General features: G+C 38.4%; 1 long non-coding RNA gene across 2 annotated transcripts; it reads left to right on the forward strand.

The window, feature by feature from the left end:
* Window positions 1-4,890: 4,890 nt before the first annotated feature.
* On the forward strand, window positions 4,891-16,480 carry LOC136717317 (uncharacterized). Of its 2 annotated transcripts, XR_010805215.1 has the most exons (7): window positions 4,891-5,350; window positions 5,456-5,541; window positions 11,819-11,962; window positions 13,373-13,508; window positions 13,768-14,176; window positions 15,185-15,305; window positions 16,241-16,480. It is a non-coding gene; the product is annotated as an uncharacterized LOC136717317 (long non-coding RNA). The 2 variants fall into 2 exon arrangements; XR_010805216.1 differs by lacking the exons at window positions 4,891-5,350; window positions 5,456-5,541; window positions 11,819-11,962; window positions 13,373-13,508; window positions 13,768-14,176 and adding an exon at window positions 14,796-14,975.
* The last annotated feature ends 668 nt before the right edge of the window (window positions 16,481-17,148 follow it).

Here is a 17,148-nt window from a genome sequence, read left to right on the forward strand (position 1 = left end):
GCAGTTGCCTGCCTTGCCTGTTCACAAGCTGCACCTCTTGACGACGGGCAACACGGAAACTGTATATCAGATGTGTTTGAGAATTAAACATGCTGGTAGCCAAGAGAATAAGCTTTCAAACAATGTGCACATTGTAGGAAGACAGTGTAACTTCTATGCACAGGAGCTGCGCGTAACACTGACAAATAATGCTTAAAAGGGTGTAGTAACACAGTATATAACTCTCAGTTTTTGGTAACCTAAACTTTTTATCTAACCTCTGGCAGTTTACTGCTTACCTTTGTACCATTTCAGGTTATTCACTGGACTTGAACTGCTTACATTTCAATACAAACTGGAAAAATGGGGGTGTTCTAAAACTTTTGACCGGTAGTGTATGTATTTCAAAGGAAAAGATGACACGTTCCAATACTGGAGAGGAGGAGCTAAAGTTGTAAAGTTGTAATCAAGAGTTTATTACACTGTTTCTTCCAGTGCACTTTGTAATCCTATTTTATATACATTAAAAACAAAAGAGCAGTTTGTAAGGATGCGATAACGTATAGCAGTCAAAAATATAAATTAAATCAATATAAATTAATAACATCTTACAGGAAGACATTCAAAGCGTACAAAATGTATGTTCTCCACTAGCTCACACGGACTAATACATCAAAAATATGATAACATTCTATGGAATTTATCTTCCCCATTCAGACGTTTCACTTGTTGTTTATAGACTTGGAAGAATTAGAAATTTGGCAGCAATTCAGAGACCTGTGGTGAACATATATCAGCTGGATTACTCTGTGAATTTTCCATGTTAGGAGAAACATAAGAACTTAAGAAAGTTTACAAATGAGAGGAGGCCATTCGACCCATCGTGCTCGTTTCGTGTGAAGAAGTGTCTCCTGTTTTCCATCTTGAATGCCTTGAAGCCCAATTTCCATTTGTGTCCCCAGGTGCGTGTGTCCCTGCTGATCTGGAAAAGCTCCTCTGGCTTGATGTGGTCAATGCCCTTCATGACTTTGAAGACTTGAATCAAGTCCCCACGTAGTCTCCTGTTCCAGGGTGAAAAGGTTCAGTTCCCTCATTCTCTCAGTAAGACATTCCCTTGAATAAGTCTGGTTGCTCTCCTCTGAACTGCCTCTAGAGCAGCGATATCTTTCTTGAAGTGTGGAGCGCAGAACTGTACACAGTATTCCAGATGAGGTCTAACTTGTGCATTGTACAGTCTGAACATTACTGCCCTTGTTCTCAGTTCTACACTTTTGAAAATATACCCTAACATTCTGTTTGCCTTTTTATTGCTTCCCCACATCGTTTGGATGGAGTCCACATAGACTCCTAGTTCTTTCTCATGTGGTACTTCATCTAGTTCTATTCCTCCCATAGTGTAATTATAGGGGACATTTTTGTTACCTGCATGTAATACCTTGCACTTGTCCACACTGAATTTCATCTGCCAGGTGTCGGCCCACAACTGAATATTATCTAAGTCCCTTTGAATAGCCTGTGCAGCCGAGATTGTATCTGCTGAGCCACCTATTTTAGTATCATCTGCAAATTTGATAAGTTTTCTAACTATCCCAGAGTCCAGATCATTAATGTAGATTAGAAACAGCAAAGGCCCTAGTACTGATCCCTGTGTAACTCCACTAACAACCTCACTCCAGTTAGCAGCAACTCCTCTAATCGACACCCTCTGTTTCCTATACATCAACCAGTTCATAATCCATCTACTTACATTACCCTGAATGCTTACAGCTTCCAATTTGAGGATTAGTCTTTGGTGTGGAACCTTATTGAAAGCTTTTTGAAAAACTAAGTATATCATATATTTTGCTTTCACATGATCTACAGCTGCAGTTGCATGTTCAAAGAACTCTAATAAATTAGTAAGACATGATCTGCCTCGTCTAAACCGATGTTGACTATCTCCAAGAATATGGTTTTCATTAAGATGATCCTCCATTTTCTGTCTAATAATGTTTTAATTGGTTTGTAATCGGTCAGGAAAAAGAAATCAGATGGTTGATCTCAGGTTTGTCTGCAGTTGTTTTTGGTTTACATCATCTTAATTAGGGCTGGGCGATATGACTTAAAAATAATATCTGGATATTTTTATAAGTTTGGGCGATACACGATATATATCTCGATGTTTCTTTTTTTTTCTTTTTTATCCAGTCAAGCTACAAAATAAGACCAAAGACATTCAAACTACAAGTATTTCGTTAATCATTATATATGCAAAACTAACAAATACTACATGCAGGCTGTCGTGGGAAATGCAGAATGCAACACATTACAGGGCAAGTGTTGTGTGATTACTATTACGTGTGTTATGTTGTTATGGGATATATATCGCGTTTCGATTCTACTGACCGGTACAGCACGTGTTAATACAAAATACTTATAATAATATTAACTGTTGAACCACTTCACCATCTGCATATGTTTGCATTGCTTTCCAGTTTATTAAAATGCAAACAAACAATTTATTATTAATTTTATACAAATTATATCAATTTAAATTAGCGGGGGTGGGGTGCTTGCAGATTGAGTTTAGCCCGGCGACGAGAGCGGGGCGCAACGTGTGCGCTTCCGCATTAAAGTATCTCTTGGTTATGTTGGTTATTCTGTGTTAGTTCACTGTCCTCCATGTCTGTCTGTGTTTCTGATGCACATTTCTTGCCGCGTCCGGCACGTGTGGAAGAACCGGGGAGAACACTAACCGTTCTAATGACGAAAAATACTGCCGTAAAGAGTGGGATTTGCGACAACTCGATATAAACGATAGAGCATAATATGAAACGATAGACGTTTTTCTATCGTCATACGATATATATAATCATATCGCACAGCCCTAATCTTAATTAATTTTGCATTGTACTGCATTGCATTTACCATCATATTGCACCAACCATCAGCCTACATTATTTTTTTATATTGTCAAATATCTTTTGGCTGGAGCGGTTTCCGATTCATTTAGTACTATATTTCCAACCTTCATAAAAAATTATCCTCAAGACTCTTTCTGATTAGATGACTCAGACAGTGACTTGACACTCTGACATCTATGTAGCTATATGATTTTGATGTATAACTTAGATGTAACCAAGTGACGCATTTGTCTTGGCTTTAATACTGAAATAGGGAAAACACAAAAATTCCTTCATCAGGACATGAGACATCTTAAAAAAATACTTTGTGGAAGGTTTGAAGTAATAATATCCAAGAATAAAATGAAAACAAGCCCAGATATTAAATAAACGGAAATAGAATGTCTAGTTTTAAAATTCTGAAATAATACAACATTATGAAGATATTATGAGAACTGGAGAGTGGTATCCAAAGAACATACTGTTTCTGTGAAAGTGTGTAATGAATTGTCTAGCCCAGTGGTTCTTAAGCCTGTCCTGGCGTACCATTTGCAAATAAAGCCTGCTGGATTTGTTCCAACTGCACTCTCAATTACTTAATTGAACCCTTCATTAAACTAATAATTTCATAAATCAGAGCCTTTTAATTATTTTTAACAGTAGGGTTTTTAAGTTAAGTATACTATTGTATAAGGAAATTGTTAAGGAACCAATGTTTTATCAGTTAAACAGTAATGTAATGAGAATACTTCAATTAAGTAACTGAGAGCTCGGTTGGAACAAAAACCAGCAAGGTAGGTGGTACTTCAGGACAGGTTTGAGAACCACTGGTCTAGCCTACAGAAATGTGTGGGATAATATTGCTCTATCTTTAGAAATGAGAACAATGCAAAACAAGAAAATGATGGTAAGTCTTTTTAATTTTAAAATGTGAGCCCACTTGGTGAATGCCCCAGAGTGTGTCCTATAGGTTGGAGGGACTGGTCTTTAATTAATCCAGTGGCATCTCCACTGGGTAGCACACAATTGACTGAGGACCGCAGGTGGTGATTAGATGGAAGTCGGGGAGGGGATGAGAAATCTGAATTTGCCGCAACACAAATGCATACTATGGCTTCTCAGGCATCTGAAAGTTCACTGAGTTGGCTGTTCCATCTTCATCAAAGCCTCTGAGTTGCTTTGACAATATGACTATCTATCATGTTCCATAGGGAGTGGGAAGACTGGGAGGTAGAGGACCCAAGAGCGGAGCGTGGAAGAGGTGGTCGGAAACAAGCAGAGTTCAAGTACCAGCAAAACAGGGTAAACGAAGGCAAGGCAAAGATGTAGTCGAGGTTACAGGCAAGGTTCAGTTGATCGGGTAAACAGGGTGTCAAAGGGCAATCCGGGAGTTGTGGTCAAAAGAAGAAGTCAGAGGTCATGAAAACAGGCACTCAAAACAAAGGGAACTGCTCGGAAATTAAACACAAGGAATACGAGACTTTGCGATGAGTGTGACCAGGGAGGGGTTTAAATAGAGAGGCAAATAACCAGAAGATGGGAAGGAGGTGTGTGGTAAGTGATCTGGGTGATTATTCAATGATTGAATGTATGGGGTTTGAGATGGGAGACTGGAATGGGAGAGGCAATGGCGACCTCTGGTGGGGAACTGAGGAAGTGCTTTAGACTTGGACTGTGACATTATCTACATTATTATTTCTTACTTCATATTCTTACTTGATAGTAATTATAGTTTCTAAGACAAAATGCAGTGTTGTTGTGTCCACGGATACAGGAAAAACTGAAGATGGAGTTATGTTTTTTTGCATACCATCAACAGAGCCGATTAGTGTGCAGTGGAGATCGTCTGTGCAAGTAAATAACCATCCACCCAAAATTTCAAACGCTTTCAAAAATGCTTATATGGCATAATCAATCTGGAAGAGTGGTATCCATCTTGATTGGAAAACATACAGTTTCCCCTTAATATTTAATATTATTATTAATATTTAATATTTTAAATATTATTTTCCCTTTTTTCCACCTCTACAAAACTGGAAACAATTTCTAAAATAACATCAGTTGTTGAATAAGACCAATGATAGCAAGGTGGATTTTTCTAATCCTTTGTATTTGCAAAGAATACAGATTTCTTTGCTAATTTTAGTGTCACAACTTGCTGTTTAGCGAGTAATTAATGCCTTTTGCAATAATGTGCCTGTACACGCAAACAGATGGATATATTTAAACAATAAAACAAATCTGACTCTTACAAATTGATATTTTCAGAGGGGGAAGAGCTGCAGTCTGGCATTAATATTCCTGTGAGCATCTTCTGACCATGTGCATCTGACTGTAACTGAGTCTTCATCTGTTTCTAACTAAAGATTCATAATTGTTTTTCCAATTATGTCTGTTGCTGTAGCTTACTTGTCTTTTTTCTTTTTTTTTTAACATGCCTGGAACCTCTGAGAAGCCCACCCTGTAGACAAAGTTCAAGGTCCTCAATGGTGAGAGTGTCTTCCTAAAGAAGCAATAAATTATATTGACTTACCAGATGTCTGTTGTGATGTATATTTAATTTAGTATTATTTGCACTTTATTTGTTTTCTCAGGTGTCTCGGCTTTTTTAGAGTAGGACTCTAGACTGTGACTAAATTGTAAACAAAGAAGGCACTTTTTACAGCTGTCAGTCTTTTAGGTAAGTCTCTACCTGTCTTGCACATCTTCCTATAATCTTGGTAAATTTGCTCACGCTCTCTCAAGTTGGATGGGCACTATTGGGTAACAGCAACAATTCGATTAAGATCTGGGCTTTGACTGGGTCATTCTAGGACTCCTTAGCTTTTTGTTTTTAAACCACTCCAGTGTGTAACTCCTTTGGCTGTATGTTTAAAATAATTGTCTTGCTGAAAGGTGAATCAGTTTTAATTCCAGATTGTAATCCTACAAAATGTCAAATATTCGTAGTTTGCTTTTATTCTGGTTCTGATAAACACAATGTGTCTGACACAGAGTCGTTAATGTTCTATGATTGTTGCACAATACATTGTCTGCACATATCGTAGGTCTCCCTCATGAACAATATGTATCAAGCAAAACTATAATTTTGCATGCATATATACAGTAAGTTTTGTTAGACTATTTTGTCATATTACTTAAACTGTTAATTCTGTGTATTTAGATTTTTTTGAGGCAACTTTACTGAGAGGTGAGGGAGTCAGATTATTTATCATTTTTTTCTTAAAAAACTGAAGCAAAATTGTGCACAGATCCAAAAGCTTTTACACAGTTGCCTCTAAAAATATACTTTGTTCATACATTTGAAGAACAAATAAGAATGAATGTAAAATTCTGCAGTTATTAAAAAATAATATATGAGAATTCAGATAACTGGTTCCCTTGGTTCCCATTACAAAGCCAAAGTTTTTTTTCTTTTTAACTTTATTGGCACTATGATAGGGCAGTCATGAAAGTCAAAAGAAACAGTAACAGGTATAAGTTTAATATCCCCTACTACACTGACCCTGACAAATAGACTTATCCATTTTACTCCACTTGACTTTAAAAGGTCAGTATCAGTTTGTCCAAATGGAGAGAGTTTTATAATAAATGTGGGGGGTTGCCTTGTAAGAGTGTAGTGTATCATGTGGAATCAGCTGAGATATTGAACAGAGAACTTCACCATGAGTGCAGAGGAAATTGCAGGTCATAGTAACAAACAGTTGGCTGATATTGTGCTGGACTGACTCAAAGTCTTCAGTTCCAACTAAGTAAGGAAAGTAAAAAAGCATGAATGCCAAAATACTACAACCGCTTTCCTTAACCAAAATGTTCATGTGAAACTGCTGACCCCAAGAAACCTAACCTTGCCTGTTTTTTTACCACATCCGGAGAGGGCAATTTCTCTGGCAGTCACTCAACAATAACAACAACAATATTCAAAGCCTGTTGCCACGACAACTGCTGCCTGATGTTTTCGTCCTCTCCATGGCAACAGCAATCAAGAAAAAGAAAAACAACCGGCAGATTCTCAACAATGATTTCCTGTCAAAGCCATTTAGCATGTTGGGAGTGGCTGACATAAAGAATGAGGGAAAAAAAGGAAAGGAAAGAAAATACAAATGCTATCTGCAGCTATTGAGTCCCAAAATAACCCTGATAAAGAACATTCACAGGCCCCCAACCAAATGTAAACACACCAAGACTGTATGGTATGCGTTGTTAAAATGCTCTGTGATTTCTCTAATAAAACTTTGGGATTGGCACGAGAAGGCAAGAACATGTAGGCTTCAAACCTTTTAAGAGACCAGAATAGAGCACATGTGCAGTCTGTGTTTCCTGAGAAGTGTTTTTAATCAGATGTATTTTGGTCATCAAGGACCAGAGCTGTAAGGGAATGTACATAATGATGTGATTGTAGAAAGATATTCAGAGTACACAAATTATATTTTTGAATCTTAAAAAAAAATAAAAAAAAATGAAGGCCCTGTCCACAGTACGAAACCAAATTTGAAGCCATATTTGAAAGACCAGTTCAGAAGAGCCCACATGGTATACACCAAATTACTGCTTCCTCTTTAGTTAGTATTAATGCATACACACAGTTCAAATGGTTATGATTTATAGCTGTGCAATGGCTAGGGGACTGTACTCAATTATTCCAATCCCCCTGGCACTAACTACTGTCCGCAAAGAAAACCTGGATTCTATGACAGTAGAACGAATTGTGCTCCTGAATAAGTACAGTTGACCAATGATGGAGAAAGCAGCATTGTTTTTTGTAGGCTCAGTGAATATAGGATTAATGTAAATTTTACACTGCAATGCAAAATAACTGAGGATTGTGGGATATCGGATATCAGAGGATACACAAAATAAGTCCCTATAAACACTATGCATTTAATCTGCATTAGTTGACGAGTATGGAGCATTATAAGGGTCAAAATTTAATTGTCAATTCGTAAATTAATTAATAAATTAATTAGTCAATTCATAAATCATTAATTTTTTGCGCTGTTTGCCAAGTAATGTTTCAATTTAATTTGGCAAATGAACTTCTTTTAATCAATCACCCGAGGGGGCGGTTTTTGACCTTCACGATGCACCAATCCCACGCAGGGGGCGGGTCCGATCGATCGCGCTGTGCAGGGGCTGCGGTATATATACAGTGAGGGAAAAAAGTATTTGATCCCCTGCTGATTTTGTACGTTTGTCCACTGACAAAGAAATGATCAGTCTATAATTTTAATGGTAGGTGTATTTTAACAGTGAGAGACAGAATAACAACAAAAAAATCCAGAAAAACGCATTTCAAAAAAGTTATGAATTGATTTGCATGTTAATGAGGGAAATAAGTATTTGACCCCTTCGACTTGGTGGCAAAACCCTTGTTGGCAATCACAGAGGTCAGATGTTTCTTGTAGTTGGCCACCAGATTTGCACAAATCTCAGGAGGGATTTTGTCCCACTGCTCTTTGCAGATCCTCTCCAAGTCATTAAGGCTGACGTTTGGCAACTCGAACCTTCAGCTCCCTCCACAGATTTTCTATGGGATTAAGGTCTGGAGACTGGCTAGGCCACTCCAGGACCTTAATGTGCTTCTTCTTGAGCCAGTCCTTTGTTGCCTTGGCTGTGTGTTTTGGGTCATTGTCATGCTGGAATACCCATCCACGACCCCTTTTCAATGCCCTGGCTGAGGGAAGGAGGTTCTCACCCAAGATTTGACAGTACATGGCCCCGTCCATCGTCCCTTTGATGCGGTGCAGTTGTCCTGTCCCCTTAGCAGAAAAACACCCCCAAAGCATAATGTTTCCACCTCCATGTTTGACGGTGGGGATGGTGTTCTTGGAGTCATTCCTCCTCCTCCAAACACGGCAAGTTGAGTTGATGCCAAAGAGCTCGATTTTGGTCTCATCTGACCACAACACTCCTCTGAATCACTCAGATGTTCATTGGCAAACTTCAGACGGGCCTCTACATGTGCTATCTTGAGCAGGGGGACCTAGCGGGGGCTGCAGGGTTTCAGTCCTTCACGGCGTAGTGTATTACCAATTGTTTTCTTGGTGACTATGGTCCCAGCTGCCTTGAGATCATTAACAAGATCCTCCCATGTAGTTCTGGGCTGATTCCTCACCGTTCTCATGATCATTGAAACTCTGCGAGGTGAGATCTTGCATGGAGCCCCAGACCGAGGGAGTTATTTTGTGTTTCTTCCATTTGCGAATAATCTCACCAACTGTTGTCACCTTCTCACCAAGCTGCTTGGCGATGGTCTTGTAGCCCATTCCAGCCTTGTGTAGGTCTACAATCTTGTCCCTGACATCCTTGGACAGCTCTTTGGTCTTGGCCATGGTGGAGAGTTTGGAATCTGATTGATTGATTGCTTCTGTGGACAGGTGTCTTTCATACAGGTAACGAGCTGAGATTAGGAGCACTCCCTTTAAGAGAGTGCTCCTAATCTCAGCTCGTTACCTGTATAAAAGACACCTGGGAGCCAGAAATCTTGCCAATTGATAGGGGATCAAATACTTATTTCCCTCATTAACATGCAAATCAATTTATAACTTTTTTGAAATGCGTTTCTCTGGATTTTGTTGTTGTTATTCTGTATCTCACTGTTAAAATACACCTGCCATTAAAATTATAGACTGATAATTTCTTTGTCATTGGGCAAACGTACAAAATCAGCAGGGGATCAAATACTTTTTTCCCTCTCTGTATATTTAAATCTAAGTGTAATCTAAATCTGTATCATGTAACTGTAACTATATGCAGTGAAACGAATGAGTAAATGAATGAGTAAATCGCCTAAAAAGAAATACAGTATGTGATATATGATATGCAAGAGCGTTGTCATTCCAGAATTAAAGTAAAGTATAACGTTCTTAAATTATTTGCAATAATAATATAAATAATTTCCTGCCAGCAGTGAAAACATGTATTTTTCCCTATATATATTAAATATATAGTGGAATATAATTATAAATAAACAGAATAAGTAGATATGTACAGATTGCACCGCAAATTATGTTTTAAAAGCAACGTAATTCTTATATTTTTATTTTAATACGTGTTCAACCCTTTTCGACTCCCAAACCGGAAGTTGCATTTTGTTGCCAGCAGCTGTTGCTCACGTCACACATGGTGTACAAGAGACAAATACTGTAACATTTCCCTAGTGCTAAATCCCAACCTAAAGTATTTTCGTACAAAATCCTCAACGTTTGACCTCGTTTTGTCTCCTGTATTCTAGTTCAGTTTATTATGTGACAATTCCCTAACACATAATAACATGATAATTCTCTAACACGTAATAACGTGATTGTCATCACGTTTTTACGTGATATATATTTGTTTTATGTGTGGCAGCAATACGCTTCCGTACTTCTGCATAAACGGAAAGCTATTGAATTAATAATAGCATATACTTTTTTTTTTTGTGTTATAAAACCCTTAACAAACATATCCTGAGTTACTAAACAAACCTCCGTCTCCATGACCTTCGTGTTGTCTGGTATGTTTTTGGAAGCTCCAATGAAAACGTAGGTCCTCCTTCTTTTTCTACAATGAAAAGTTACATAGTACAATGTTAAGACATTTATAACGTACGCCAAAACACGTGTCTGTGTGTTTGTGTCGTGTATTTTAATCTCACCTTCTACTCCCATCCATAATTACTCCATTCCAGTGCAAATCCCATCTTTTCCCATCTTTCTTTTCTCAAGACAAACTGCTTCCTCACTATGTCATTCTTCCATAGGAGCAGTCTATTTTAATTTGCAGCGTTGTCATCCAAAAAACAAGTCAACGAAAAATACCCAACTGAAATTGATATGTTTTGGTAAAATATGTTTTGGCCCAAAAAAAGATGTTGCATTTACAGATAAAAAATTACTTCCCTCCCCCCCACACACTCCCTCACTCCCCCTCCTATGAAAAATGGTATAGCTCATTGCGGGAAATATAGTGATTGGCTGATTTATATATATAGAAACATACAGTGTGCTAACGGTGAAGACACGGTGAAGGTCAACGATGGCAAAGTTTACTTTAGTTTCGTGGATTGAAAATGGAGAAGAAGGGCGAATTAGTACGATAAACACAAGCTGGAATCGAGATTTTGAGCCGTCTAATCTTCAGAAAGTGTATTTCATTGAATGGCGTGAACCTGGGAAAAACAAAACGGACGAAGGATGGCCTTTGTATAATGGAAAAATTCTACATGTAAGACGTAATTTATAATTTGAACATGTCAACTGTTAGCAATTTATGAATTGATTTTGTAAGTCGACAATAAGACATTCAGCTTTGGGTTCCTGAAATAAATGGTCGTGATCCAAAATGCGGTAGAAGGTGACTGCCACGGTCTCCCCTGCTTCTACCTTAGTTCACCACCAGAGGTGTCCCTCTCCCGAATACTAACTCTAGTGCTTCTCCTTTCCTTTGTCCAGTTCAACCAGTTCTTCCACGTTCTTTCCTTCCAGGTGCACCTGTTCTGTCCTCCTCTCCTGTCATTGGTTAGTCATTCATTCACCTAGTTCAAACCCTCTTTGCTACACAGTATTTAAACCCCTCTGTTTCCTAGCTTCTTCGCGAAGTCTTGCATTCTCTCCCAGATCAATTCTGAGCCTTGTTTCTTGTTTGCTTAACCGTGTATTTGACCTTTTGCTACCCTCTCTCGTTTACCCCTTTTTGGATCTCCCTACTAGCCTGTTCGCCTGATCGATTGACCTTGGACTGTCCTTGTTAACTTTCTCTCGTTTTGCCCTTATCGGATTATCTGCTCCATATCTAAGCCTGCACTTGGATCCTTTCCTTAGGACGTCACAGAGACACAATGTGATTTTGGCATTCCATATTTTATGTAACTGGACTGCTTGAAAAGGTCACATGTTTAAGATATTTAACCCATTTAACTTGAAAATATGGTGTATGTGTGAGTATATTCACTTCTAGTGTTCATTTTATTTTTATAGACAAAGAAAAAAACATAAGAACTCTAGAGATTGAAATGAGCCGAGATGAGTCGCCAGGTACAGGGCAGAAGGACGATTAAACAACACAAGTGTCTGCAAAATAGATCAAACTCTGATGAGGACCTTTCTAGAAGTGCTCAAAAGGTAAAGCGACTTTCACTTTCACATCACATAGTTTGGGTAAAAACAGTGTTACATATTATGCATTTTGGAGTAATTTGAGCTAAATTTACACTCACCTAAAGGATTATTAGGAACACCATACTAATACTGTGTTTGACCCCCTTTCGCCTTCAGAACTGCCTTAATTCTACGTGGCATTGATTCAACAAGGTGCTGAAAGCATTCTTTAGAAATGTTGGCCCATATTGATAGGATAGCATCTTGCAGTTGATGGAGATTTGTGGGATGCACATCCAGGGCACGAAGCTCCCGTTCCACCACATCCCAAAGATGCTCTATTGGGTTGAGATCTGGTGACTGTGGGGGCCAGTTTAGTACAGTGAACTCATTGTCATGTTCAAGAAACCAATTTGAAATGATTCGACCTTTGTGACATGGTGCATTATCCTGCTGGAAGTAGCCATCAGAGGATGGGTACATGGTGGTCATAAAGGGATGGACATGGTCAGAAACAATGCTCAGGTAGGCTGTGGCATTTAAACGATGCCCAATTGGCACTAAGGGGCCTAAAGTGTGCCAAGAAAACATCCCCCACACCATTACACCACCACCACCAGCCTGCACAGTGGTAACAAGGCATGATGGATCCATGTTCTCATTCTGTTTACGCCAAATTCTGACTCTACCATCTGAATGTCTCAACAGAAATCGAGACTCATCAGACCAGGCAACATTTTTCCAGTCTTCAACTGTCCAATTTTGGTGAGCTTGTGCAAATTGTAGCCTCTTTATCCAATTTGTAGTGGAGATGAGTGGTACCCGGTTGGGTCTTCTGCTGTTGTAACCCATCTGCCTCAAGGTTGTACGTGTTGTGGCTTCACAAATGCTTTGCTGCATACCTCGGTTGTAACGAGTGGTTATTTCAGTCAAAGTTGCTCTTCTATCAGCTTGAATCAGTCGGCCCATTCTCCTCTGACCTCTAGCATCAACAAGGCATTTTCGCCCACAGGACTGCCGCATACTGGATGTTTTTCCCTTTTCACACCATTCTTTGTAAACCCTAGAAATGGTTGTGCGTGAAAATCCCAGTAACTGAGCAGATTGTGAAATACTCAGACCGGCCCGTCTGGCACCAACAACCATGCCACGCTCAAAATTGCTTAAATCACCTTTTTTTCCCATTCAGACATTCAGTTTGGAGTTCAGGAGATTGTCTTGACCAGGACCACACCCCTAAATGCATTGAAGCAACTGCCATGTGATTGGTTGGTTAGATAATTGCATTAATGAGAAATTGAACAGGTGTTCCTAATAATCCTTTAGGTGAGTGTAGATTAATATTTAAGTGAATAATTTCAAATATAGGACTACTCTTGTATTCAGTTAATTATTTTAATTCATTTTAATTAATTCGTTTTTTTTTTTTTTCAGAAAACCAAGGACATTTGCTGAAGAAGCCAAAAGAAAAGAGGCACAACAAATAATTTCAGTAAAAAGGAAGGTGCAAAACAAATCAGAAAAGAAAATCCAGGTTGAGGATGATGGTCTCTCTTTCATTACTGAAAAGGTGAACTATGATTTTGTTGAAGTTTAAATGTAAGAATAAATGTATTTGATAATTTTAAGTTGTTTAGATTGAATCTAAATAACCAGACAAAAATGTATTAGTGTTCAACAGCGTATCATATGTTTAAAGACAGAACCCAGGTCAAAACAAATAAATACACATACATGACAATATATCGCATAATATTCATAATAGCTATACATATTTCATTTTTAAGTTGTAATTTTAAATGAAATGTTGCTAACACTGTGTTTACTAGGGTTGGCTGAGCTGGAGAAGAGGCTGCTGGTCTGGGGTTCAGCTGAACCACAGTAGCCACCCCGGAGTACTGCCAACCCTAGTGTTAAACCACAAAGAGCAGTTAATGTCTGACTTGTAGGGCTTAAAATTACTTTTTTAATATAAGTCAAAAGAAAAGGAGATTGAAGACAAAGGAAAAAAGGTAGAAGGATCATATGAAGCAAGAAAAAACAAAACCCAGCTCATATATGGGGAGAGCAGAGGCCAGTGTGAGGAAGATGTTAGAAGCGCAGATGACTCAAGTGTAATCTCCGATCCAGATAGCATTTCTACAATTGAAAAGCTTCACGGAAAAATATTCAGCCTCGAGTCCAAAGTAAGGGTACTGGAAGCTAAAAATAAAAAGATGAAAGAAGACATTATCCAAGGTTAGTAAAGTGACATAAGTAACATTAATATTTTGTAATAGGGTTACCACATGGTAAAATAATCGATACTTTTCCTAAGGTTTCCCATTAAAAATAAATAAAAGGTATTAGAACTTTGGTACTGTTGCATTATTATTGTTAGCGAGCGCAACTATTAGGGTTTGACCAAATAGAAAGCTGCTAATCATGCTTTACAAAACCTATTTAATAGCATTTTCATTTTATGAGTAGGCACAATTAGATGCTTACAAAATAAAGACAACGCTATTGAATACAGTTATGTAAAGTGTGATCAGCAGGTTGTCATTTGTTCCCAACCTAGGTATTGCCTGTATCCAGCTCATTTAAATTGAATTAAAAAAGCCAGTGTTCCCAAACCTGTCCCCCCTGCCCTGCTGTTTTTTTTTCCAACCGAGTTCTTAATTATATATAGTTGATCCTTTTATTACATTGTTAGTTAAATTAAGGGATCAATTAAGCAATTAAGAGCTTTGGTTGGAACACAAACCAGCAGGACAAGGGGTCTCCCAAGACTGATTTGGGAACCCAAGAGATAAACTTTATATTTTGCTAAATATCCACTCAGAGTGCAGGGTGCGCTATACAACTCAGATTGCTTATTCGATCTTTAGTCGTTCCTTCACGGGATTTGGACAGGAGCTCACAGGGGCGGTGCATAATTGGTGCTGCCCAGGATTGGGAGGGGGGAGTCAGTATTGGATTCCTCTGCTCACCATGCTTTAGCACTCCCCTGTGGCTAACCAGGTGTCTGCGGGCTGGGGGCAGGGAGTCCTCCAGTGTAAGCCCTGGGTTTTTGTGCTGTGAATAGTAGCAGATGGGTTAGGGCCCACATCATGGAGGATACGTGTAACATGTCTTCATCCCTACTAAATTGGTGCAGGGGGTTGTAGCGATGAGCCAATCTTACTGGCTTTTTGTACCCTTTTATTCTGAATTCAAAAATATTTTGGTTGTTTAAATACTTTATTTTTTGCTGTAACTTCTCAGAAATTCCAAAAGGATGGAGCCAGAATCACAACATTCCAGCTTCTCACCAAGCATGACATCTACACCTTGTTCAACATCGGAGTCAGAGGACATTGTCGGCAACAATGGTGTAACTGACATGGTAAATTTGTTTTCTTTTTATAGAATGTTAAATTACGGTTTGATTTAAAATAACATCAGGGTTAATATTTTAAGTTTGTTCCAACAAGAAAAAATATTGCTGCCATATTTAACCTGTCCTAACCCAAGTCCATTGTTACCTGCACAAATGAACAAAGGCTTTAGAATTCCATCCCAATTTTTTGTAGAAAATCTAAAACTTGGGATTGTCTTTAAAACAGTCCAATGATGTACATAAATTTGGCATTTAGTTTGTACACTCACCTAAAGGATTATTAGGAACACCTGTTCAATTTCTCATTAATGCAATTATCTAACCAACCAATCACATGGCAGTTGCTTCAATGCATTTAGGGGTGTGGTCCTGGTCAAGACAATCTCCTGAACTCCAAACTGAATGTCTGAATGGGAAAGAAAGGTGATTTAAGCAATTTAAGCAGCTGTATTGTAAAGGAACAGTTATCACTGTTAATTCAGCTAATGGTGTATTCTTTATTTTTAATTTACTAGGTGGAAATATTTCCTGGTAGCAGAGTTACTGTGTTGCTGAAACACAAACCTCAAGCAGTTATTTTGCTAGGACCCTGCTGCTTGGGCTGTTTCCAACTGACATCTTGATTAAATCTAATTTAACTGGAGGTTCCAGCAAACTCCATAGCAGCTCAGAGAGACGAAAAGCTTTGGACAAAACTAAATTGAATGCTATTATTGTTAAGCAAATGGAAGTTGTACAGTTCATCAAATACCGTTCCATAACGCATATCTTCTGATGAAGTCTGTCTATCAAACATTAGTGTCAATACTTGGATTTGTGTAAACATCACATGCACCCTGTATTATATTTTATTCCCCCTCCTCCTCATTGATCGGTCACCATGAACCCTATGATCTTAGTTTCTGTTAAGAAATTAATTCACTCCTTACTAATTTTCACAGATGCAACAAAGAGGAAATTTCCAGGCACAAAACGAGGGGACATTGGGAAAACTATAAATGGAAAAATCGATGAGCTGCATTACCAATTTAAGAAGGAGGACATCGGACCTTCACCTTCAGTTGTCTAAGCCAGTGGTTGTCAACCCTGGTCCTTGAGTACCTCTGTATCAGAGCTGTGAACCACTCTCAGTTCTTCTGTTTTAGCAATGAATAGCAATGAATAAATGTTTTGTTCTCAAAGTACAGTAATGTTTTTTTGTTTTATAAATACTTAACTGCTACTCGAGAATACCAAAATAATTCTAAATAAATACATTTTTGAAAGTGCTTGTGGATGTCTATAATTGATGTCTGTAATTTTCAAACTAATTCAGCATGTATCTCTATGGTTCACTTAATCCTTAATGAGTACTTTACTGTAGAAAATGTGTTTCTAATTCTTGCACTTTTTAAATATTGTTACATAAAGTAAACTATAATAATCATTGATGTATACATAATTGTAGATCATACATTGGCATATTCATATTTAAAAGGACAATCAGTGTGTATGTTTTATATTTAAAAGTATATGAACAATATGCACCGCTCAGCCATAACATTATGACCACTGACGGGTGAATAACACTGATAATCTCGTTTTCATGGCACCTGTCAGTGGGTGGGATATATTAGGCAGCAAGTGGACATTTTGTCCTCAAAGTTGATGTGTTGGAAGCAGGAAAAATGGGCAAGCATAAGGATCTGAGCGACTTTGACAAGGGCCAAAATGTGATGGCTAGACGACTGGGTCAGAGCATCTCCAAAACTGCAGCTCTTGTGGGGTGTTCCCGGTCTGTAGTGGTCAGTACCTATCAAAAGTGGTCCAAGGAAGGAAAAGCGTTGAACCGGCGACAGGGTCATGGGTG

Source organism: Amia ocellicauda, chromosome 21 (assembly GCF_036373705.1).
Source record: "Amia ocellicauda isolate fAmiCal2 chromosome 21, fAmiCal2.hap1, whole genome shotgun sequence".
Lineage (NCBI taxonomy): Eukaryota > Metazoa > Chordata > Actinopteri > Amiiformes > Amiidae > Amia > Amia ocellicauda.